Raw genomic sequence first — 26,234 nt, forward strand, 5'->3', positions numbered from 1 at the left:
TTCACATGATGTTCATGTGCCGCTTAATTTGTTTTCAACGGTAAAATTAAGGAGTTAGTCATCTCTTATAGACAGACAATTTTTATAGACTTTAACTTCCCTTATTTTGGGTTTATTATGCATGATCATATCACACTCATTAATACATTTCCCTTGATTATATATTTTCTAAAAAAAAACATCAATTTTTGAGACTGTAAAGAATTAGAAATGTAGCCCTGTGCCCAATTATTTTCCCAAATAATTTGGATGATTCAAGACAAGGAGACAAATATATTTGAAAATCTCAACTGTTTAAGTGGCTTAAGCTTTTTCTGACTTTATAATCTTGCCACATGCTATTTTCTTTCCTGGAAAGCTTCCTAGCCTGCCTTACTCCTACTATTCCCTCAGGTCACAGCTCAGCTGTCAATCAGAGAAGACTTCCTTGTCCCTTCTCAACCCTTTCCCACCTTTTTGCTAGGATCCCTTCAGTTGTGTTCATTCTTAGAATCTATTTCTTTCCATTTATTGCTTTATTGTTGTTTGTAGTTACATAGTTAATTGTGATCTTTGTTTGTTTACCTTTTTTAAACTTTGACTGTAAATGGGTGTTAGAGATCATATCTGGATTTATTTTAAATCTGTCTCCCAGAGCTTATCACAGTGCCTTGCCCAAGGTAATTATCATTTTTTCCAAAGGTTGAATGCATAAATTGATCTATGCTATCACTGGACTTGTAATTACTATAGCTGGAGGTGGAATTTGGGCTTCTGAATCTTTGTATAACTTAATATAGCATGTTATATTTATTGTCCAGGGGTTCATCAAAGGAACAGATATTAGACACTGGATGGCCAAAGAGCAGAAGGTGGCCAACTTCCCTTGCTTAAGGCATGAAGTATCGTCATAGATGTGCCAGGAGATAAAATGTGTAAAAAACATTTATAGAAAAGGCATGTTAAAAATAATTTTAAAAATGGAAATAAAATGATGATACAATAATAAGATAAATAAGACCACTCTAAAAAGTTTATCATTCTAAACCAGGTTTTCTCAACCTCCACATTATTGGCATTACTTTGGACAGGATAATTCTTTGTTGTGGTAGAACGCCCTGTGCATTGTAGGACATTTAGCAGCATCCTTGACTTCTATCCAGTCAATTCCAGTAATGCCCTGCAGTTGTTACAACCAGAACTGTCTCCAGACATTGCCAAATGTCCCTTGGGAATCAAAACTGCCTCAGTTGAGAACCACTGTGCCTCAGAATTAATAAACAGGGCTTCCCTGGTGGTGCAGTGGTTGAGAGTCCGCCTGCCGATGCACGGGACACGGGTTCGTGCCCCGGTCTGGGAAGATCCCACATGCCACGGAGCAGCTGGGCCCGTGAGCCATGGCCGCTGAGCCTGCACGTCCGGAGCCTGTGCTACGCAACGGGAGAGGCCACAGCAGTGGGAGGCCCGGGTACTGCAAAAAAAAAAAAAAAAAAAAACCCAAAAACAGAATTAATAAACAAAAAAATCAAACAAAACAAAAACAAAAAGCAATTACCCTTACACTACACATTATTTCATTGTACCAAGAACCTTAAAATTCTCATAAAGCAGATAGTGTCATCTCCATTTCATATATAAAGAAAAAGAAAGAGAACAATTTAAGTGGTAACTTTAATGCCATGTAGTAAGAAGCAGAGTGAGAAAATGAATCTAGGTCTTTTAATTCCAAAGCTTGTGCTGTTTCCACAAATCTATTTTGCTACCTTAGTAAAAACATCCACTGGAAGGGTTCCGGAGTAGAAATGAGCACCAGCCGCTGGAGACAGCGAAGGCCCCAGGAAGTGAGTGGGCTGCAGCTACGCCACACACTATCACCCCCAGTGATAAGTGTCACCGCTAGGGAGTCCAGCGGATTCTCGGTAGCCATCATCTGAGCCCTCCTAATAACACATTCCCAAGCCTGAGAAGAGAATTTCCAGGTCTTCCCTGATCCCTTCTTTTATGGGAGACACCTAGAAGAAAGCAATTCTATTTAATTTTTCAATAAACATTTGTATTCACACTTACTTTTATTTTTTTGCGGTACACGGGCCTCTCACTGTAGTGGCCTCTCCCGTTGCAGAGCACAGGCTCCGGACGCGCAGGCTCAGTGGCCATGGCTCACAGGCCCAGCCGCTCCACAGCATGTGGGATCTTCTCGGACCGGGGCACGAACCCGTGTCCCCTGCATAGGCAGGCGGACTCCCAACCACTGCGCCACCAGGGAAGCCCCACACTTTTTTTTTTAACATCTTTATTGGAGTATAATTGCTTTACATTGTTGTGTTAGTTTCTGCTGTACAACAAAGTAAATCAGCTATACTTACACATATATCCCCATATCCCCTCCCTCTTGCTTCTCCCTCCCACCCTCCCTATCCCACCCCTCTAGGTGGTCACAAAGCACCGAGCTGATCTCCCTGTGCTATGCAGCTGCTTCCCACTAGCTATCTATTTTACATTTGGTAGTATATATATGTCCATGCCACTCTCTCACTTCTTCCCAGCTTACCCTTCCCCTCCCCATGTCCTCAAGTCCATTCTCTACATCTGCGTCTTTATTCCTGTGTGCCCCTAGGTTCTTCAGAAGCATTTTCTTTTTTTAGATTCCATATATATGTGCTAACATATGGTAATTGTCTTTCACTTTCTGACTTACTTTACTCTCTATGACAAACTCTAGGTCCATCCACCTCACTACAAATAACTCAATTTCATTTCTTTTTATGGCCAAGTAATATTGCACTGTATATAAGTGCCACATCTTCTTTATCCATTAACTGTCGATGGACACTTAGGCTGCTTCCATGTCCTAGCTATTGTAAATAGTGCTGCAATGAACATTGTGGTACATGACTCTTTTTGAATTATGGTTTTCTCAGGGTATATGCCCAGGAGTGGGATTGCTGGGTCATATGGTAGTTCTGTTTTTAGTTTTTTTAGGAACTTCCTGCATACTGTTCTCCATAGTGGCTGTATCAATTTACATTCCCACTAACACTACAAGAGGGTTCCCTTTTCTCCACACCCTCTCCAGCATTTATTGTTTGTAGGTTTTTTGGTGATGGCCATTCTGATCATGTGAGGTGATACCTCATTGCAGTTTTGATTTGCATTTCTCTAATGATTAGTGAAGTTGAGCATCCTTTCATGTGTTTGTTGGCAATCTGTATCTTCTTTGGAGAAATGTCTCTTTAGGTCTTCTGCCCATTTTTGGATTGGGTTGTTTGTTTTTTTGAAATTGAGCTACATGTGCTGCTTGTATGTTTCGGAGATTAACACTTTATCTATTGCTTCGTTTGCAAATATTTTCTCCCATTCTGAGGGTTGTCTTTTCATCTTGTTTATGGTTTCCTTTGCTGTGCAAAAGCTTTTAAGTTTCATTAGGTCCCATTTGTTTTAATTTCCATTTCTCTAGGAGGTGGGTCAAAAAGGATCTTGGGGTGATTTATGTTATAGTGTGTTCTGCTTTGTTTTCCTCTAAGAATTTTATAGTGTCTGGCCTTACATTTAGGTCTTTAACCCATTTTGAGTTTATTTTTGTGTGTGGTGTTAGAGAGTGTTCTAATTTCATTCTTTTACATGTAGCTGTCCAGTTTTCCCAGCACCACTTATTGAAGAGGCTGTCTTTTCTCCATTGCATATTCTTGCCTCATTTATCAAAGATAAGGTGACCATATGTACATGGGTTTGTCTCTTGGCTTTCTATCCTATTCCATTGATCTATATTTCTGTTTTTGTGCCAGTACCATACTGTCTTGATTACTGTAGCTTTGTACTATAGTCTGAAGTCAGGGAGCCTGATTCCTCCAGCTCTGTATTTCTTTCTCAAGATTTCTTTGGCTATTCGGGGTCTTTTGTGTTTCCAAACAAATTGTGAAACTTTTTCTTCTACTTCTGTGAAAAATGCCATTGGTAGTTTGATAGGGATTGCATTGAATCTGTAGATTGCTTTGGGTAGTATAGTCATTTTCACAATGTTGAGTCTTCCAATCCAAGAACATGGTATAGCTCTCCATCTGTTTGTATCATCTTTAATTTATTTCATCAGTGTCTTATAATTTTCTGCATACAGGTCTTTGGTCTCCTTAGATAGGTTTGTTCCTTGGTATTTTATTCTTTTTGTTGCAGTGGTAAATGGGAGTGTTTCCTTAATTGCTCTTTCAGATTTTTCATCATTAGTGTATAGGAATGCAAGACATTTCTGTGCATTAATTTTGTATCCTGCAACTTTACCAAATTCATTGATTAGCTGTAGTAATTTTCTCATAGCATCTTTAGGATTCTCTATGTATTGTATCATGTCATCTGCAAACAGTGACAGTTTTACTTTTTTCCAATGTAAATTCCCTTTATTTCCTTTTCGTCTCTGATTGCTGTGGCTAAAACTTGCAAAGCTATGTTGAATAATAGTGGTGAGAGTGGGCAACCTTGTCTTGTTCCTGATCTTAGTGGAAATGGTTTCAGTTTTTCACCATTGAGAATGATGTTGGCTGTGGGTTTGTCATATATGTCCTTTATTATGTTGAAGTAAGTTCCCCCTATGCCTACTTTCTGTAGAGTTTTTATCATAAATGGTGTTGAATTTTGTCAAAACTTTTTCTGCATCTATTGAGATGATCATATGGTTTTTATCCTTCAATTTGTTAATATAATATATCACATTGATTGAATTGCGTATATTGAAGAATCCTTGCATTCCTGGGATAAACCCCATTTGATCATACTGTATGATCCTTTTAATGTGCTTTCCTTTTCTGTGTGCTAGTATTTTGTTGAGGATTTTTTTCTATGTTCATCAGTGATATTGGTCCCTAGTTTTCTATTTTTGTGACACCTTTGTCTGGTTTTGGTATCAGGGTGATGGTGGCCTTGTAGAATGAGTTTGAGAGTGTTCCTCCCTCTGCTATATTTTGGAAGAGTTTGAGAAGGATAGGTATTACCTCTTCTCTAAATGTTTGATAGAATTCACCGGTGAAGCCATCTGGTCCTGGGCTTTTTTTGTTGGAAGATTTTTAATCACAGTTTCAATTTCAGTGCTTGTGATTGGTCTGTTTATATTTTCTATTTCTTCCTGATTCAGCCTTGGAAAGTTGTGCTCTTCTCAGAATTTCTCCACTTCTTCCAGGTTGTCCATTTTATTGGCATATAGTTGCTTGTCATAATCTCTCATGATCCTTTGTATTTCTGCAGTGTCAGTTGTTATTTCTTCTTTTTCATTTCTAATTCTGTTGATTTGAGTCTTCTCCTTTCTTTTCTTGATGAGTCTGCCTAGTGGTTTATCAATTTCGTTTATCTTCTCAAAGAAACAGCTTTTAGTTTTACTGATCTTTGCTATCGTTTCCTTCATTTCTTTTTCATTTATTTCTGATCTGATCTTTATGATTTTTTTCCTTCTGCTAACTTTGGGTTTTTTTGTTCTTTCTGTAATTGCTTTAGGTGTACCGTTAGGTTGTTTATTTGAGATTTCTTGTTTCTTGAGGTAGGATTGTATTGCCATAACCTTCCCTCTTAGAACTGCTTTTGCTGCATCCCATACATTTTGGGCTGTCATGTTTTCATTGTCATTTGTTTCTAGGTATTTTTTGATTTCCTCATGATCTCTTGGTTATTTAGTAGCATATTGTTTAGCCTCCATGTGTTTGCATTTTTTACAGATTTCTTCTGTAATTAATATGTAGTCTTATAGTGTTGTGGTTGGAAAAGATACTTGATATGCTTTCAATTTTCTTAAATTTACCAAGGCTTGATTTGTGACCCAAGATATGATCTATCCTGGAAACTGTTCCATGAGCACTTGAGAAAAATGTGTATTCTGTTTTTTTGGATGGAATGTCCTATAAATGTCAATTAAGTCCATCTTGTTTAATGTGTCATTTAAAGCTTGTGTTTTCTTATTTATTTTCATTTTGGTTGATCTGTCCGTTGGTGAAATTGGGATGTTAAAGTCCCCTACTATTATGGTGTTACTGTCAATTTTCCCTTTTATGGCTGTTAGGATTTGCCTTATGTATTGAGGTGCTCCTATGTTGAATGCATAAATATTTACAATTGTTATATCTTCTTCTTGGATTGATCCCTTGGTCATTATGTAGTGTCCTTTGTCTCTTGTGATAGTCTTTGTTTTACAGTCTATTTTGTCTGATGTGAGAATTGCTACTCCAGGTTTCTTTTGATTTCCATTTGCATGGAATATCTTTTTCCATCCCCTCACTTTCAGTCTGTATGTGTCCCTAGGTCTGAAGTGGGTCTCTTGTAGACAGCATATATATGGGTCTTGTTTTTCTATCCATTCAGCCAGTCTGTGTGTTTTGGTTGGAGCATTTAATTCATTTACATTTAACGTAATGATCAATATGTATGTTCCTATTACCATTTTCATAATTGTTTTGTGTTTGTTATGGCAGGCCTTTTCCTTCTCTTGTGTTTCTTGCCTAGAGAAGTTCCTTTAGCATTTGTTGTAGAGCTGGTTTGGTAGTGCTGAATTCTCTTAGCTTTTACTTGTCTGTAAAGGTTTTAATTTCTCCATGAAATCCGAATGAGATCCTTGCTGGGTAGAGTAATCTTGGTTGTAGGTTTTTCCTTTTCATCACTTTAAATATATCCTGCCACTCCCTTCTGGCTTGCAGAGTTTCTGCTGAAAGGTCAGCTGTTAACCTTATGAAGATTCCTTTGTATGTTATTTGTTGCTTTTCCCTTGCTGCTTTTAATATTTTTTCTTTGTATTTAATTTTTGATAGTTTGATTAATATGTGTCTTGGCGTGTTTCTCCTTGGATTTATCCTGTATGAGACTCTCTGTGCTTCCTAGACTTGATTTGCTGTTTCCTTTCCCATATTAGGGAAGTTTTCAACTATAATCTCTTCAAATATTTTCTCAGTCCCTTTTGTTTTCTCTTCTTCTTCTGGGACCCCTATAATTCAAATATTGTTGTGTATAATGTTGTCCCAGAGGTCTCTGAGAATATCCTCAATTCTTTTCATTCTTTTTTCTTTATTCTGCTCTGCAATAGTTATTTCCACTATTTTATCTTCCAGGTCACTTATCCATTCTTCTGCCTCAGTTATTTGACCATTGATTCCTTCTAGAGAATTTTAAATTTCATTTATTTTGTTGTTCATCATTGTTTGTTTGCTCTTTAGTTCTTCTAGGGCCTTGTTAAACGTTTCCTGTATAATCTCTATTTCTATTTCCAAGATTTGGGTCATCTTTACTATCATTACTCTGAATTCTTTTTCAGGTAGACTGCCTATTTCCTCTTCATTTTCTTGGTCTGGTGGGTTTTTACCTTGCTTTTTCATCTGCTGCGTATTTCTGTCTTCTCATTTTGCTTAACTTACTGTGTTTGGGGTCTCCTTTTGGCAGGCTGTAGGTTCATGGTTCCCATTGTTTTTGGTGTCTGCCCCCAGTGGGTAAGGTTGATTCAGTGGCTTGTGTAGGCTTCCTGGTGGAGGAGACTGGTGCCTGTGTTCTGGTGGTTGAAGATGGATCCTGTCTTTCTGGTGGGCAGGACCGCGTCCGGTGATATGCTTTTTGTTGTCTGTGAACTGGTCATGATTTTAGGCAGCCTCTCTTCTAATGGGTTGGGTTGTGTTCCTGTCTTGCTAGTTGTTTGGCATGGGGTGTCCAGCACTGAAGCTTGCTGGTTATTGAGTGGAGCTGGGTCTTAGCGTTGAGACGGAGCTCTCTGGGAGAGCTGTCACCAATTGATATTACATGGGACCCGGAGGTCTCTGGTGGTCCAGTGTTCTGAACTCTCCCACCTCTGAGTCTCAGTCGTGACACCCAGCCGGAGCACCAAGACTCATTTGTGAAGCTCTGAGGTCCTAGTGTTACTGAACCAACTTGGTTTTGTCTGATGGACAGCAACAAAAATGCTGAGATTCCAAGGTTTGCAGCAAACAGAGGGCTTATTCATAAGGCAGCCAAGTGACAGGAGACCCAGTCTCAGATTTGCCTCCCTGAAGACAAGGGGCTCAAGGTATTTGGGGAACAAAGAATAAAAAAGCACAGCAGTCTGAGGTGCAGTGAGTGTGAGGCGCGTGGGGAATGGAATATGGTGACACAATTTTTAAGAGAAGAATTGGTAGTAATAACAGTGGCAAATATGTTTTTAGAAACATTAAATTTGTTTTATTTTCTACTTGATCAGAAGTGGTTTGGGGAAGAAGCAGGGAGGGAGAAATAGAAACACAGAAAGAGAAACACACGTAGTCACAGACCAAGAGAAGTGGAAGGAAAGTCTGAAAGAGACAGAGAGACAGAGAAAGATAGACAAAAAGTGACACACTTAGACAAACACATGGAGCCATAGAGAGAAGCACTCAGAAAAAAGCACATACAGAATCAGAGAGAGACAGACACACACACTATATGAGTCAGAAGGGAAATGAGAGTTGGGGGCTTCTGGGGGGGAGGCTGAGGGATGGGAAAGGGTCCTGGGATGTAGGGCTTGTGAAGGAGCTATGAAAGGCCGGCAGAAGACTGATTAATCTCCTCTCTTGGGATTAGACCACATAAGAGACCTGATTTCAGAAATGCTTCAGATATTGTTGTTAAGTATATTGAGGATCATTTCTCTAATCCTGAGAAATACAGTGAGTCTGTACAATGAAGGAACTTTCAGACTTATCCAGATGATAACCCCTTGAGGATACAGGACATGAAGACCTCCCTTTCCTTCTCTCTCACTCTTCTGTCTCCTTCTCTATTTCCCTCTGGCCCCGCAAATATAAGAGCAGCTGACTTAAGTATATGTCAGGAAATGTTCAACACAGGTTAGGCAGGCTGCAAGCAGCTGTGTGCAGCCTTGGTGGGGGTGGGGGTCGCTGTGAGCTCTACGTTTGGGAGGGCCTCAAAAGTTTGCTCCCCCTGGACCATTCAAACCATTCTAGACTTCTAGATTGAGGTACATAGCACTGAGGCAGCTACTATCCAGTTTATAGCATCGCAATTACAGCAGAAACCTGACTATGCTGGGAAGGGCTTTAGTCCCTGATCCACATAATATTTGATACCTCCCTCCGGATCAGAAAGCCCCAAAGTCAATGTCCAGGATCCAAATATTTTCTAAACGGCTTCTCAGCTGACAGCCGGAGCCAGCCATCGGAGGTATGACCAGACTGTGTGGTCATAGCTGACAGACCATAGAACAGTTAACTTTCAGGTGAGAAATTGAGTTGACATCGAATGGGGAGGAAGTAGTTATCATAGTGTAGGATAAAAATAATTTCTGAGTCTATGGCTCTAGTGTTCATCCCAAGTGATCTGTGCCTCCTCCCAGTCAGTGAATGCTGAGGTCAAAATATTGTGTGGGAATTGTCAGGAGCATAACCGCCTTTGGAGACAGAGATTTCAGATTACATTCTGACAGTGCACTATTCTATGGAGAACCCACAAGTCCTAGAACCAGAAAGACCTTAGTGGTTTTCTAGTCCAACTGCTTGCTTTACTCAGGAGGACGCACAAGACCACAGAGGTTAAGGGACTGCTTTAAGATCATGCAAGATTTGGTGACAGAACTGTGACTAGAACCCAGGATTCATACTCTTCATTCTGTTTTATTTCCACGTAGGGTACATAAATAAATAGTATTATTTTAAATAGAAATTGATGGTCTTTCTGAAAATTTCCAATTAATAGTCAAAGGGACATCGGTGCCTAGCGTGCATGTGTAATAAACAGTGAGAATCAGAAGGAGAACTAAGAAGTATCCAGCATTTAGCCTAATCTGCGTGCAATAAATATCTGTTGAATGAAATGAATGGGATTACATTATTAGCATTTTTCTCAGGAGGTTCCTGTTATATGAAACAGCCACAAAATAATTTACCTTAGTGAAGGATACAGGGCTGACAACTCAAATGGGTGCCATTTTGGAAAGATGTTTTTCTTATGTAGTTAAAGCTAATGGAAATTTCACTAACCAAAGAAATGCTAAAGATAGAAGGTGCTCAAGAGATGAACAGATGCAAACAATATGTAACTACTTAAGAAAGTACACTCTCAGCACGTATGAAGCTCCTTTGTTGTCCCTGCAGAGTGAAGTGAGTCCTATTTCCCAAGTCTCTTTATTTTGGATTTTCTCCCAATGTAAAAAAAAAATCCGGGCTTCTCTGGTGGCACAGTGGTTGAGAGTCCGCCTGCCGAGGCAGGGGACATGGGTTCGTGCCCCGGTCCGAGAAGATCCCACATGCCGCGGAGCGGCTGGGCCCGTGAGCCGTGGCCGCTGAGCCTGCGCGTCTGGAGCCTGTGCTCCGCAACAGGAGAGGCCACAACAGTGAGAGGCCCGCGTACCGCAAAAAAAAAAAAAAAAAATCCTTCCCTGTAAAATTCAACAGCATAGACTACAAAGCCAGGATTTCATAGAAGTGGTAGGTGATTTGGAGAGAGTTAGCCCCCCAACTCCCACACATCACTCTTAAATAGAATATTTCATCAAATATTGCCACCAGCAAAATGGGACAGGGGGCAGTGTTCCTCCTGGAAATTGAAATAGCATTGAAAGGTTGAGTGAACCAGATTATATGTCATATTTTTCAGATAACTAGATTCTCTGGGGACTAAAGAGTGATAAAAGTTTAATAGGATCTCAATGAATCTCTCAGGTCTCCTTGTATTTCATTGTATTCTTAACATGAATCATGTAAAAGTTCATCAGATCAACTCATTTCTCAGCTGTGTTTGTGTCTTAAGACCTTCACTCTTGTTTGGCAAATCCTTGTGTGATGATCTGTCTGTGGTTCCAGGTCACCTGAGCATTTAGGCTGCTGTTCTGTTTATAGCTCCCAAAACATCTTATTTTTCCCAGAGGCTACATCATCCTGGCCTTTTGACATATTGGAAGGACAGAGATATTACAAAACAGCTCTTTGAGCATCTCTACTTTGGGCAATAAATTGCTAAGTGAACATAGAAGGACAAGAATTCCCTTTACAATTGCTCCTTGTATTAGCTCAAGCCAAAATAATGCTTACCAGGGTCATTTTTGGCTAGTCTTAAGAATGCCAATTTCAATCCCATAAACTTAATATGTAAAAAATAGAGTTTCAGAAGAATCTAAGTGCCACTGTATTAGAGAGTAAAAATTTTAATTTACTGATAAAAAATTAAAGATTCCTCAGAGAATATTGTATATCTTGGCAATATATACTTCAAAGATTCTTATGTTAAATGCTTCTACAAGCACACATTTTAAAGCATATGAATATTCTACATTTTAAAAGCCGTATCTTTTGTTCATATACCACACAAAATAAACTTTACCATGCATTAGTCCATCAAAGCTCATTATCTTTCTAGAAAGGCATGATTACATGCATATTAAAAATAAAGAATATATTTCAGAAAGATCAAGGGACTTGTCTCAAGACACACAGCTAGGAAGAAACAAGGTAAGACAAATATTCTCATGCAAGAACTCAAGATATTAAAACTATTTAAAAATATATATTCCAGCATATATTCTGTTAAATGCTTGATCCCTCAACAACCATCTAATGTTTTGGGGGTTCCCTTCAGAAGGAAAAGACCTGTTTATCAAATTATATAGGGCTGGGAAATATATATTTTTATGAAAATTGTATTTATGAAATCAAAGACTGAGATCAAAAGATAAACTTGAAAGTAATGTATCTTTGCCATTCGATTGGATTGCTTGTAAACCATCCCGGAAGATAAGAATTGATTTAAGATCTCCAAAAAGAAAAAAAATAGATTACGCACCTTATTTGTGTCAACCATAACAATTCCATTGCTTAACAACTCTACTCAACTAAAACTCTTTGTTATAAGTTAGAACTATTCACCTGTGAAGAATGATTATTGATTACTAAACCAGAATCTGTTAAGAACAAAAATCCTCATTGAATCTTCTTCATGCTGACCTTCAGGTTACTTGATCTTTATTTTGTTTCTAATACTTGATACCTATTTAGATATAGTTCTTAAAAAGTAAAATGTCGGGCTTCCCTGGTGGCGCAGTGGTTGAGAGTCCGCCTGCCGATGCAGGGGACACGGGTTCGTGCCCTGGTCCGGGAAGATCCCACATGCCGCAGAGTGGCTGGGCCTGTGAGCCATGGCCGCTGAGCCTGCGCGTCCGGAGCCTGTGCTCTGCAACGGGAGGGGCCACAGCAGTGAGAGGCCCGCGTACCGCTAAAAAAAAAAAAAAAAAAAAAAAAAGTAAAATGTCATGTTTCTCCTTAATTCCACAACTTTAGACCTTATTCAATATTAAAGTAGAAGTTCAAAAAATACTGAATGCAATAAGGGCATTGTTTTACAGATCAAGCTGGATACATACTTAAGGATTGCAATTTTTTTTTTTTTTTTTTTTTTTTTTGTGGTACGAGGGCCTCTCACTGTTGTGGCCTCTCCCCTTGCGGAGCACAGGCTCCGGACGCGCAGGCTCAGCGGCCATGGCTCACGGGCCCAGCTGCTCCGCGGCACGTGGGATCTTCCCGGACCGGGGCACAAACCCGCGTCCCCTGCATTGGCAGGCAGACTCTCAACCACTGCCCCACCAGGGAAGCCCCAGGATTGCAATTTTAAAATATTATTTTGTTAGTCAGTCCACTGTCTGCAGCTCTCATCTACACTGTGCCAACTTTTGGCTATTGCCGTTTTCTCAAATCTTTGCCATCTAACAGGCATTTTGGTTCCCAGTTACCCCTTCTCTGCAATTGTCCTCAGTCCACAGCAGTGGTCCTCAAATTTTAGCAAGTTTCAGAATCATCTAGAGGGCTTGATAAAACCCAGATTGCTGGGCTCCACCTCTAGTTTCTAATTCAGTAGGTCTGGAAGAGTCCCAAGAATTTGCATTTGGAGCTAGTTCCCTGGTAATGCTGATGCTGCAGATCCAGGGCCCACATTTTGTGATCATGTTTTCTGTATTTCTGGTGATTTCCATTTCTTCAGTTTACCTTTTGGTACACTGGAAAGACAGAGGTTTCGTAAAACAACTCTTTTCTCTCATTTTCAATTATCCAGGGTAACAGAGTTTTCTTTCATCCTTTTGCCCCCAAGCAACATCATGATCTAGTAGAGCTGTAATAGCTATTCACAGAGGAAAGAGATTCTCCCTCAGACCATTTATAATATAAACTTCCTTTTACCAAGACTTGTGCCCTGCCTTCTGGGACCCAGAAAAACATGGAAGAACAGCTCTTCCTTCTTTAAAGAACAGTTTCTAAACAAAATCTGGTGAGACAGTCAGAAATGTATAGGATCTTCGGTGCCCTGCGTGGCATTTACCTTTGTACATCCTGAGATACGTGATAAACCACTTCTTGTTTCCACTATGGCCAGACAAGGTGTTATGCAGGCAGAAAAGTGTTGAAATTATTGGAGTGATTCCTTCTGGTGTGCACACTCATAGTCATTTAGCCTTAGGATAATTTCAAGCCTTAGGCTGCCCATTAAAGTAATGAAAGAAATGCATAAAACAAATCAGGCTTGGACTGATGTTGGTGGGACTAGAGTTAGTAATGCCCAAAAACCTAGCTGCTTTTTCTTTGGTTATAGCAAGTCTTATTGATTTTTGTATTGAAAAGATCCTTGGCTTCTGATTTTAACATGCTTTCTCTTGAATTGTATAAAAGCAGAGTTTCTATAAAGAGTATTTTATTTGATTCTACTAACTGAGCATCAATCATCTGCCAGATAATAGAGTCAATGTTTAAAAGACACGACTCCTGCCTTTGGGAACTTACACAAAATGTAGACATGGCAGGGCAACATTAGACATTTTTCTGCATAATTAGAACTACCTAGGGAAAGTGTATTTCATCACACACTCTATAGAAGATTCTTTGGCTGAGGCCCTTTCATAAGGGATTAACCTTCAGATGCATTCTCCTTCCTCCCACCAGATGTGCATTTCTCTTACAAACACTCCCAAATAATTCAATACTTTATGTAGTGAAATAACTGCAATGGAGTAGAGTCCTTTCTCCATCCCAAGGATTGATTTTTTTTCTATGAAACACCTAGTCACAGGAGGTCAATATCTGTGTGTTTCTGTGGATGGTCAGAGTACGGTGAAAGAGGTAAGCAGGGACCATAATGCAGGGCAAGCGGCTGTCCTACTTAAAATAAATAAATAAAAATGTAGGCAAAATAATTTCTTCTTCCAGCCCTTGCATTTGCTAAACCCTCAGCTGTATTTGCCATATACCAGTCTTAGTTTCATTACTCTTTAAACACATTAATTATCACTGCTTTGACTAACTCCTTGAGATATTTACATATTGTAAACAGTTCTGGTATTCTTTGCAAACATACTGTGAAGGACCCGTTGGGTTTTGGTGCATTGTTTTTCCTTACCAAAAATTTGTTCTTTTGCAAACCATGAATATGACCATTTTCCTTATACCATTGTCCTGAGTATGACAACAATGAAGATACATACCCATGGGGAAAATAAATTAAAGAGTCTTCCCTCCATTCAGCATTGTTACACTGTAATAGGTAAACTATGAGCCTCTTCTGTGTACTATCAAGAGAGCCTTATTATCTCTGTGGAAGGGAACCACTTTGGGCCTATTTATTGCCCTAATTAATATTGCATCTGCAAGGCATACGTCTACTTTTTCCCACCATTGCAACCACTTTAGTCCTCAGCGTATTAAAATCCAACTCTACCATGTCTGAGCACATTGAGGAGATTTCTTCCATCTCCAGCTCACGATGTGTACTTACGGGCAAGCAGCCTGAGAGGAGAGGTGTGGAGGATGCTAACATGGTCCATATTTGTTAACAGGAACCTCCTTCTGGTGAATGAGGGAAGCTTAATCCCATGGAAGTATGGTTTCAATTTTTCATTGAAATTACAATCAAACGAGTTGCCAGCACACATTTTTCTTTGTCAGATGTTTCCCTTATGGTAGATTTGGAGTACTCTTGGGCCGGCTTATAAACCTTGTCCTCTGCCAGTGTTGCTACAGACTCTTCTCTTTGTTTTCAAATTAATTTCATCTTTTTCTCCAAGAGGTGGATACATTTGATATACAGTAGTACCTGACAGGAAAATGTCTCTTCAACACAGACTTTTTGCAGGACTCTGATGGAAAGGATGACACATTACTGGCTCTTCTTCAGCTCTCTGTAGGGAACTCGGTATGATAAAAATCACAAGAGCCAAGGGCCTGCAATTTCCTGATTTTCTAGCACTTATTAAAATCGCATTTATCAAGGTTGACTTTTGGCTGCTGGTTGAACTGGAAGGAATGGCTTTTAGAGCTCTGCTTTGGGAACTGGGGATCCTATGAACACTATAGGACAAAGTAGTCTTGGGAATGACTGTACTGTTTTCCAACTCATGAAACCGCAAACTTCTCAGGAGAGCTGAACCCAAGTTGGAAATCATTCACCTCGTTTTCTTTGAGCAAGCAGTGTCAGAGGGAACAAGCAAAGGATAATAAAGACCAGTTGTTTTGATCTCTGGTCCCAGAACTATGTCCCTAATGAGTGAGAATCTACATAAAAGAAACTATAATGACATTGGGAATTGACCATGTTTTTGTTTTCAGCCCATCTCCAAGCAAAGGTGTGATGGAATTGATTTGTCCTAAAGCTCTGGTCATGTGAGTCTTTTGGCAACTGCCAAACATTACCATCTGGACCAAATCATTTCTGTCTATATCTTCGCAGGTGTTATTTTCTGAGGTGACTGACTTTGCTTTAACTGGAGAGGAGGTAGGGTCCTAAAAACAGAAATAGTATACTACTATTAATTCTGTGGCTTACTGGAGGAGGATTGTTCTAGTAAGTACTTAATACAACATATAAAAAAGACCCATAAGAAGAGAAAGAAATGAGGAATAAGTTAACATGATTTTGTGAAGGAGAACTAGAAAGGGAATAACAAGGCCTGGGCACAGTCTGGGCTTTGCTCTTGAAACCATGTGTGTCTGAAATAAGACATCTTTGGCTGTCGGTATTCCTTCTCACATATAATTATAGCTCATTAGTATCGTAGCACCACTGAGTCTTAGGAATGGAAGGGATCTTGGGGTACTAATATCTCTACCTGTTTCAGTGTTATTTTGTGGATCAAATGGTTATTAAAGCTATCTTTTAAATTTGATTTTCCTCCACTATTGCAAAGAACCAACTGTAGAAAACATTGGGAAATAGCAAAAAACTACTAAGATAAAAAATATATAAACCCATTCCTTCTAAGAAATCCACCATCTTATAGGAAAGATTCATTCTTTCTTTCATGTAGGTATTCAGCAAACATTTATTTCACACCCTGTGCTAGTTGTTGGGATTACAGAGATGAAAAGGAATCATTTTTGCCTGTCTTCAAGGATCTTTTTTATTTACTGGCGAGATAGATAAGTAAATAGTTTAAAACTGTGATAAATACTTGGTGAGTGGAAAATCCTGGGAACTATGGTGGGGTTGGTGTCAGGGGAGGATTTTCAGAGGAAATGACATTTGGTTTGAGTTCTCTACATAAATAATGAAAGGGGTGAAGGAAAGTGTGGAATGTGTGGATTGAGGGTTGGGAGGGAGGGGCAGATACCAGATGGCATTCAGGAAGAAATGACTTTAAAAGACCTGAGGCACACTTCTGGGCATGACATTACTTAAATATAAATGGAAGACTTTTTCCTAGTATTAATTGATTATTCATTTTTTTCTTGTATATTCATAGAGAAGAGTTGTCAGAGGCTTGTTCAAAGTTCCCCCTCTTAAGCAGACTCACGGATATGGAGAACAAACTAGTGGTTACCACTGGGGAGAGGGAAGGGGGAGGGGCAATAAAAGAGTAGGGGAGTGGGAGGTATAAATTATTAGGTATAAAATAAGTTACCAGGATATATTGTACAACATGGGGAATGTAGCCAATATTTTATAATAACTATAAATGGAGTATAACTTTTAGAAATTGTGAATCACTGTATTGTACAACTGTAACATATAATATTGTACAGCAACTATACTTCAATAAAAATAAATAAATAAAAGTATGTATCCTAGAAATGTCTTCATATATGAACACATTTAGCTACCACATAGCTGACATTTAAATATAAATTAAAATACTGAATTTGGACTTCAAAAAAAAGTCACCCCTCTTAGTCTTGTGCTGAGTCTCTAAAATACTAAACAGAAAGGGTACTACTACCATCACTACTACTACCGTTACAATCACCACTAAAACAACCACAAATACCATTGCTACTATCACCACCACCACCACCACCACCGTTGACTGTAAATACCACCAGCATCACTATTACTATCATCATCTAAAACAACTACTAAAACCATTACCAACACTACCACCATCACTATTACTATGACTACCACTGTCACCGAAACCACTACCACTATCACGTTATCACGGCCGCCAGCAACAATCAGTAACACTGTCACCACTACTACCATCACCACCATCACTTGCTGTAACCTCAACCACCAGTAACATCACCACTACTACCACCATCAGCCCTGCTTCTACTTCTAGCACTACCACCACCGTTGTTACTACCAACACTCCCATTCTCATTCCTGAAATGATGTTTCTAGATCTTTTGAGACATCATAATGGCTATATATGCCTTGGGTCAGAGTTCTTGCATGCAGTAAGTGGGTGATATTGGTAGCTATATTTAACCTCAACTAATGGGGCACTTAATAAAAACCTTTTTCACAATGGCTAAAGAGAATTCTCCAGGCTCACACAGAAAAACTGAATTTTAAATAAATCCTTCCCCAAAGGAACCAACAGCAATAACATACACTGCTGTCCTTTATTTAGGGTATATTACCACATGAATCCTCAACATGTAGAGCACTTATTTATTCTCTGGAGGCATAGAGAAGATAGGATGGCATATTATTCACCTGTGACGATGATCTCATATGACTCCAATACTTAATTTTACCCTAGAAGCCTATTCTTTCTAAAGACTTTGCAGTTGAGTCTGAGAACTAGAATATGTCTCCTTGTGAGAAGGTAAGAGTTCCGTGGTTAAAAGCGTCTCATTGTGTCTGTCACTTTTTATATATTAAAAGGTTACAGAAGCAGTTCAAGTCAGAAAAAAGTGCCCAGGACAGACTTGATGATGGAGATAAAATAAAATGAAAGGCGGTCGTGGTTTTCAAAACACGTTTATGTGGTTCAATTCCAGGAAATTGTGTTCCAAATTAAATTTGGAGAAATTTTTCTCCAAGCAAAAGATGTGGGAAATAATTACACAATTTGTATGCAATACAAGAATCACACTCAGTCTTCTATGGAGGGAAAAGCTATTGAACTAGCATAATAATTCTTTCGAACTTTTTTTTTACAATTTGTCTGCAATTTCTTCATTTTTTTTCTTTGTAATCTGTTGGTACTCTTTTATGTCACTCAGTAAAGATCTCTTAAAGACCATGATGTCAAACTACTGAATGAATGCTAGCTCTTGAGCTCACGAGGGAGACTGTGCCTCAATATCTGCCTTCGAGTCTGTCAACAATTGAAAACAATAGTAAGCAGGTACTGACGTTACAGAAGGATCGTGCCACAATAGATATATGCAGCTGGTCCAATGAAAGCACCTGAGATAGATATCCAAATCAGTCTTGGCATCATAAAGGGTATGGTCAGAAAAGGAAGCTGGGATTAAATATCACATAGTCTGCTATTTGAAGGATCGGAAGAATTTTGCTAGAACAGGAAACGTGGGAAGATAAGGAAGGAGGAAGGGATATTTTAGGCAAAGAGAATAATGTGTGCAAAGACAAAGGAGTATTTTAATAAGTATGGCTTGCTCTAGGAACTGCTAAAGAGATCAACATGGTGGGAATATAACAGTAGATAAATAAATCCAGAGCGTGAAATTTCAAAAGTCCCTACCTGGGATCTTGCTAGTAGGGTTTTAATAGCATTTCTTTTTCAAAAGAATGATTCCATAGGGTTAAGAAAAAACACGAGCCATTATTCCTAACCTGATTCAGAGGGTACAGAATGCAAACACTGAAGGAATAATTTTTCTGCATGTAGAATTTGATCATAAGGAATTCTTAAGTCATTTTCAACTCCAAAAGAATGAGAAAATTTTTTGTTTATTCTTTCTAATTAAAACCATACTTTTTAAGTTTTTTTTAAGAACAAGAAATTTGGAAAGTGATTAATTCATACCATGGTCCAATTATTTTAAGGTATGTGGAAGGAAGCTGTAGACAAAAGAGAAGGTACAACGTTACAGTTTTTGTCACAGGATGTGGTAGGGGAGGGATGGGAAGAGTCCAGTTTGTTTATTCTGCTGTGTCCAGCTATGGGCTGTCCTATGCGATGCATATTGAAAAATGCGCCCTGAGGTCCACGGAAACTAATCTTATCTGTGATGGCAGCTGCAAGAGAGGATTTAATAACAATCATTGCATCTAGAGGTAGATGTGAAGAAAACTTTATGAAGAAAATTTCACTCAGCTAAATATTCAAGCAAATATTTGTCAAGTAGATAAGGCAGAGAACTTAATCACTGAGTCTCCAAGAGTGGCTGTGGAGTGAGAACCTCAACATGGGAAGGGGTGGCTGGCTCTCACCGTTTTGGCCCCAAGATTCACCTTTAAATTGAGCAATTGTTGAACACTGGCTTGAGGAGAACACTTTTCTCTTTTTAACCCTCAGACCCAAGTGTGGGCACACCAACTAACTCTTAATTCCTCACATCCCTGCAGACATCAGACAGCAGTAATTAAGGCTTTCCTAAAGATGTAGTGTTAGTAGTGGCTTTTCAAATAAGGGCATAACCAACAATTAAAAATGAAACAGTCTGTCTCATCAGACACCTCGCTCTTTGGAGACCACTCAGCCTGTCCTATCCTTATGTATTCCAGGGAGAGAGCATGTGCAGAGTCTCATTCTTTTGATTCTAAGTTTCAATTAAGTCTTCCTTAATATTTCTTAATCTTGTGTCCACCTGTCTTGGAGGACTAAAGAAAGTGTGCTGTGTTCAAGTTTGTAGGAGAGCAGTTTTCTCTGAGCCTAAGAAGCAGGAGGATTCATTATTACTAATATGGAGTTACAACACAATGTTCCTTTTGCTGAATGTGATGGTGCTAAGGTGACCAACTTGCTCCAGTTTGACTGGGACTGTCTCAGTTTTATTGTAATTGTGGTCGAAAATACATAACATAAAATTTACCATCTTAACCATTCTTAAGTTTACAGTTCAGTAGTATTTAGCATATTCACATTGTTGTGAAATAGATCTCCAGAACTTTTTCATCTCACAAATCTGAAACTCTATATCCATTAAACAACACCCCTTCTCCCCCTCTCCTCAACCCCTAGTAGCCATCATTCTACCTTCTGTTTCTATGAATCTGACTAGTTTGGATACCTCATGCAAGTGGAATCATGCAGTATTTGTCTTACTGTAATTGGTTTATTTCATTTAGCATAATATACTCAAGGTTCACCCACATTGCATCATGAGACAGGATTTCTTTCCTATTTATGGCTAAATAATATTCCATTGTATATATGTATATATATATACTAAATTTTATTTAATCCATTTATCCCTCAGTGGACATTTGGGTTGGTTCTACCTCTTCACTATTGTGAATAGTGCTATGAACATGGATGTGCAAATATTTCTTTATGATTTTGCTTTTAATTCTTTTGGATATATACTCAAAACTGAGATTGCTGGCCCATATGGTAGTTCTATTTTTAATTTTTGAGGACCTCCATACTGCTTTCCATTGCAGTTGCACTGTTTTATAGTTCCACCAACAGTGTATTAAGTGTTTTAATTTCTCCTCATCCTCATCTTGTTATTGTTTGCTTTTTTGAATGTAGTCACCCCAGTCGGTACAAAGTGATATCTCATTGTAGTTTCCACTTCTCTGATGTTTTGTGATGTTAAACATCTTTTCATATGTTTATTGGTCATTCATATATAATCTTTGAAGAAATGCCAAGTTCTTTTCCAATTTTTAATTGGGTTATTGATTTTTTATTGTTGAGTTATAGTTCTTTCAATATTCTTGATATTAATCCCTTATCAGCTATATATGATTTGTAAATATTTTCTATTAATTAAATAGGTTGTCTTTTTACTCTGTTAATTTTGTCCTTTGATGCACAAAAGTTTTAAAGTTTGATGTAGTCCCATTTATCTATTTTTGCTTTTGTTGCCATATCCAAGAAATAGTTGCCAAGTCCAATGTCATGAAGATTTTCCCTTATTTTTTTTCTATTTCTGCAAAAAATGCCTTTGGAATTTTGAAAGAGATTGTGTTAAATCTGTAAATGACTTTGAGTAGAATGGGTGTCTTAATAGTATTGTCTTCCAATTCATTAACACCAAATCCTTTCCACTTACTTGTGTCTTATTTAATATCTTTCAGCAATATTTTGTAGTTTTTAGTGTAAAAGTCTTTTACTTTCTTGGTAGGATTTATTCCTGAATATATTATTACTTTGATGCTATTGTAAATGGAATTGTTTTCTTAATTTCCTTCTTGGATAGTACATTATTAGTGTATAGAAATGCAACTGATTTTTATATAATGATTTTATATCCTGCAACTTTGCTGAATTTGCTTATTAATTCTTTAGGGTTTGTCTTGTTTTGTTTTGGAATCTTTAGGGTTTTCTACATAGGGACTGTCTGAGTTTTAATGCAGAAAGCACTGTATCCTGGGAAATTTCTCAGTATTGGGCAAACTGGAATGGGTGGTCACTCTAGGTGTTGCTGGTGATGGTGGTGGAGGAACAGTAACTATTGGTAGCAAGACTGTGGTTTTTTTTTTTATTGAAATTTTACTGAAAAATTTGTAGATTTACATATAGTTGTATGAAATAAATTTTCATGAATTTTATCATTTCAAAAAATATATATGCATACATATATGTGTGTGTGTATGTTTGTGTGTGTGTGTATTTTGAATCATACAGTAAGTAATTTGGGGGCATTAATTTTTTTCACTCAGCATAAACTCTGAGGATTCATTCAAATTGTGGTTTGCAAGTGAGTAGAAAATATTTGTGTGAGATTATTTCTGAGTTATCTGTTCTGTTTCATTGATTTACATGTGTTCATGCCTCCGCCAATACCACACTGTCATGATTACTACAACACAGTAAGCCTTAATGTAAGATAGAGTGATTCATCCCACTTCATTCTTCATCAAAATTGTTTTAGCTGTTCTAGGGCCTGTGCCTTTTCACATAAATTTTAGAATAAGCTTGACTACATCTATGAAAAACTTTTCTGAGATTTTGATGGGAATTGCATTAAACCTGTAGATCAATTTGTGGAGAATTGACATTTTTTTGGAAACATTTTATATTGGAGTACAGTTGATTAACAATGTTGTGTTAGTTTCGGGTGTACAGCAAAGTGATTCAGTTACACATATATACACGTACCTATTTTTTTTCAAATTCTTTTCCCATTTAGGTTGTTACATAATATTGAGCAGAGTTCCCCGTGCTATACAGTATGTCCTTGTTGATTATCCATTTTAAATATAGCAGTGTGTACATGTCAATCCCAAACTCCCTAACTATCCCTCCCCCGGAGAATTGACATCTTTACTGTTGAGTCTTTCAGTTTGGTATGTCTCTCCATTTATTTCAGTTTCTTTACTTCTTTTATCAGTATTTTATCATTTTCAGCATATAGTTCCTGTATGTGTTTGTTAAGTATATACCTAATATTTCATTTTCTTTAGAATGATTGTAAATGGTGTTCTGTTTTTAATTTTTATTTCTTCATGCTCATTGTTAGTATAAAAAATGTGAATGTTTTTTGTGTGTTGGTCTTGTACCTGCAGCCTTGCTAATGAGTTTTTTCTGTGTGTGTGTGTGTGTGTGTGTGTGTGTGTGTGTGTATGGCATTTTTGGAATTTCCAATGTAGACAATCATGCCACGTGCAGATAGGGATATTTCATCTCTTCCTTTTCAATCTATGTTTCTTTTATTTATCTTATTGCCTAACTTCAGTGGCTAAAATTTGCAGTGTTATGTTGAATAAAAGTGGTGAAATAGACATCCTCACTATCTTCCTGATTTTAGGGGAAAGCATTCAGTCTTTCACCATTAAGTACTTTGTAGGTTTTTAAGATGCTCTTTGTCAGTTGAAGGAGTTCTCCTTTATTACTGATTTGCTGGGAGTTGTTGTGATGAGTGGATTTGAGGTTTTGTCAAAGGCTTTTTCAGCATCAGTTTATCAATTGATATGATCATATGACTTTTTAATTTAGCTAGTTGTAACGGTGAATTTCATTGATTAATTTTTGATTGTTGAACCAGCCTTGAATGCCTGGAATAAATACCATGGTATATAATTCTTTCTATACATTATTGGATGCAGTTTTCTAATGTTTTGTTGAAAATGTTTATGTCTAAATTCATAAGATATTGATATATTGGTCAATAACTTTTATTTTGTTTTGTTTTGTTTTGGTTCTGGCATCATGGTAATACTGTCCTCATAAAACAAGTTGGAAAGTGTTCTTTCTTCTTCTGTTTTCTAGAAGAGACTGTGAAATTTGTGTAATTGTTTTTGAAATGTTTGATAGAATTTTCCAGTGAGAACATCTGGGCTGGAGATTACTTTCTTGAGAGGTTTTAAATTAAAAATTAAGTATAGTTATCTACTGGTTGAAGAACTATTCAGATTATATATTTCATCTTGGATGAGTTTTGGTCGTATGTGGTTTTCAAGGGATTGATCTAATTCTTCTAAGTTGTCAAATTTACGAGCACACAGTATTTCATAGTATTTCCTTATTATCCTTTTGATAACTGCAGGCTTTGTTGTGATATTCCCCATTTCATTTTTGGTATTGGTAATTTATATCTTCTCTGATTTTGTCAGTCTTGCTAGAGGTTTAGCAATTTTCTTGATTAAAAAAAGGCAGTGTTTTGTTTTATTGAAGATTTCTATTGCTCAACTTATTTTCAATTTCATTGATCTCTGTTCTTTAATATTTTCTTCCTTCTGCTTGTTTCAGCTTTATTTTGCTCTTTCTTTTCTAGTATTTTGAGTTAGGAACTTAGATTATTGACATGCAACCTTTGCTTATTTCTAATGTAAGTGTTTAGTGCTAGAAATATCTTCCCTGGTGCTGCAGCTTTAGCTACAGCCCAAATAATTTTATATGTTGTATTTTTATTTTCATTCAGTTCTATGAATTTAATTTTTTTTCCTTTGACACTTTCTCTTTGACCCATGGATTATTTAGATATGTTGCTTGATTTCCACATGTTTAGAGATTTTCCTGTTGGTCTTCAGTTATTGATTTCTAGTTTGATTCTTTAACAGTCAGGGAACAGATTGTCTATTATTTAAATTATTTTAAAATTTGTTGTGGCTGGTTTTATTGCCCAGGATATGGTCTATCTTGGTGACAGCTGGCCTGGACTTGAGTCCTGGTGTCATATCCTGAAGTTGCATCCTAACTGGGTGCTAGGTACATGGTCACAACCTGGTTGAGGAGACCTGTCCTGGATGAGGCTGAACCATACAAGGAGCAGAGAGAGTAGATGATGGAGTGCCATGGAGGAGTTCCATATCAACCAGTGATTTGAAACAGTAAGTTAGAGCAAGAAAACATAATTACATAGTAGAGTTATGTTGCTATAATTCAGAACTAGAAAGTTGCACTAGAGAAAGGCTGAATAAGAAGAGATAAGCTTAGGTCAAAAAGGCAAAAGGAGATGCGTTAGGGGGAGTGTTTTGGGGTGGGGGTGGTGAGAAGGCTAAGCATGTTTCAGAAAAGGGAATCACAGAATCAAAGATGTCCCACACAGTTAAGTGAAAGTGACACACTCAAAATCAATGACTAGCAAGTGGCTGAGAATAAAAGGCAGGCTTTCTGATTCTACATGCATTGTTTCTTTCTCACTAGTTTTCCAAATATATGAAAAATAAATAAACAAGATATGGAGCCTCATGAAAAAGAAAAAAAAACCAAAGTACTATCACAAAATTTAAAATAAATTTAACCAAATTTAGCAAAGCCTCTGTTTGGTTGCAGAAATTCTATATCCTCCTTCAATAATTAAAATAGTGCTAGATGCTATAAGCAGAAGGAACCTGAAATCTTGGTAACTTGTAACAGTTATTTCTTTTTTGTTCATGTAAAGTCCAATCAGAGGTGTGTAGTAGAGCGTGGCCACCGCTCCATGCAGTTATTCAGGAACTCAGACTGAGCAAGACTCATTTTCAGTCTATGGCTTCCAAGTATTTCTAGGCATCAATTCCTGTTGGTGAATTGGGGAAAAGAGAGAGAGAGTATATAACCACATAGAAGGTGTCTATGAGCCAAGCCTGGAAGTTATGTACATTATTTCATCCATATCTCACTAGTTAGATATTAGTCAGATTATAGCATTCAAAACTAAAGGAGACCAGAAAATGTACCTTAGTTTGTAGACTAGGAGAAAAGTGAAATAATTTGGTGAACAGCTACCCAATCTGTGTTACATATTATTTATCCACCAGGACCTCTTTATATAGTGCACCTATATTACCAGTGGTCATCTAATCAACAATTATTGCTATATTCCTTGATTTTGTAAGTTGTTTTGGCGAAAGACTTTGCCAGCACTCCTAAAGGCTATGAATGGGATTATTAGTTTACTGATACAACTAAAAGTTTTAAAAGAAGTCATTGGCTGTGTTGGCAACATTAAGTGATGTCCAGCTCATACTTAACAGGGCAAGTACTCATTTTGGGATACAACAGTTTCCTTAATTGTATGTATACTTTCCTTCTGTGATGACATATTCAGGTAGAGCAAATGAGAAAGGATGCTGAAAGGCTTCTTCAGTGACAAGGATTTGGAACTATTGAATAAGAGCAAGATTTCACAAAATGTTCTTGTAAAACACTAGTATTTGGATATACTCCAAAGGGGGAAAAATGGTTCTTTACTCATAAAAGTTTAGAAAATGATGAAACTCAAATCTGTCTCGAGTATTCACGATGCATATGAACATATTAACGATTCTAAATAATCCTGCCATAAAGACATCTTTGGTTTTTATCTTAGCTTTCCTAACACTTGTCATGCATGGATCACTGTGTTTTATTGCCATATACTACTGTGATACATCTGTGGGCAAATCCCATTTGACTCCCGCTGCAATCAAACATCCTAGTTTTGAATGCCACTTTCTATGCTGAAAGATATTTTGTATTTATTAGTAAGAAAGCACTTTTCATATTAGTAATATTGTTTTGTAGCATT

This window comes from Phocoena phocoena, chromosome 5, assembly GCF_963924675.1.
Source record: "Phocoena phocoena chromosome 5, mPhoPho1.1, whole genome shotgun sequence".
Lineage (NCBI taxonomy): Eukaryota > Metazoa > Chordata > Mammalia > Artiodactyla > Phocoenidae > Phocoena > Phocoena phocoena.